Consider the following 847-nt stretch of genomic DNA (forward strand, 5'->3'; position numbering starts at 1 on the left):
GCATTAAAGAGTTTGATGTTTTGTTGTTCACAAGTCATTCGAAGGGTGCACCGTTCCTGGCGATGCTGCAATACCAGGTCAATGCGTGGAGTGAACGGAGCAAGCCCCTTTTTCATCTCCCAGTGCTAAAAATCTGCTTAATAAGTTATCCTCATATAGAGGACATATCAGATATTAAACTGATAAGAACAGATACTACACTTGATCTTAGCCAAAAGGCCGAGAAGCGATGATCCCCAACTGTTTGCTGCCCGTGTCAACCTCGTGGCACACGTGTCGCTTGTCATGGTGCAGTACTTTCAATTGGGCATTGCGGGGGATGCTGCTTAGCACAACCGCACAGGCCCTACAAGGTCAAGCACACTTGTCTTGTTAAAATCAGCTTCTATTCTTTTGACAAGTACACAAGGCTCAGCCGAATGGCAAAGCCTGCCAAAAATAGGTTCAACTCATTGGTGTTCCTCTCCACGGAAGTCTTTAGTAAAAGGCGAAAGACTTGTGCGTTATGAAGAGAAACCAAAGTAAGTACCGCCCCCCGGTGAGAGCAGCCAGAGACACCAGTCGTCCCAGCCAAAACTCTCGCGGTGAGCCTCAGTCGACGTGGCGCGTTCCAAATTCCAAGCCACACCCATTCCACTACTCCCGCCCACATTTCCTTCCGAGAGGGCAATATTCCCACATTCTTCAATTTATTTCCCTCCAATCAAATCGGCGAAACTGAATAGCTGTATTTATCTTCCTTCCCCCTCGCTGTTGATTCAGAGCTGGAAATAATTTCCCCAGCAGACACGGCTGATGGATATAGTGATTTGAGAGTGGGAGAACAATGAGGTTCCAGGAAGAGCAC

General features: G+C 47.6%; 2 non-coding genes across 2 annotated transcripts; both read right to left on the bottom strand.

Annotated features, from left to right (window-relative positions):
- Window positions 1-40: 40 nt before the first annotated feature.
- LOC129114725 (U2 spliceosomal RNA) lies at window positions 41-231 on the bottom strand. Its single transcript, XR_008532672.1, has one exon. It is a non-coding gene; the product is annotated as a U2 spliceosomal RNA (small nuclear RNA).
- Window positions 232-410: 179 nt separating this feature from the next.
- LOC129114726 (U5 spliceosomal RNA) lies at window positions 411-525 on the bottom strand. The gene has a single exon (XR_008532673.1). It is a non-coding gene; the product is annotated as a U5 spliceosomal RNA (small nuclear RNA).
- Between the last annotated feature and the right edge of the window lie 322 nt (window positions 526-847).

This window comes from Anoplopoma fimbria, unplaced genomic scaffold (genome assembly GCF_027596085.1).
Source record: "Anoplopoma fimbria isolate UVic2021 breed Golden Eagle Sablefish unplaced genomic scaffold, Afim_UVic_2022 Un_contig_5812_pilon_pilon, whole genome shotgun sequence".
Classification (NCBI taxonomy): domain Eukaryota; kingdom Metazoa; phylum Chordata; class Actinopteri; order Perciformes; family Anoplopomatidae; genus Anoplopoma; species Anoplopoma fimbria.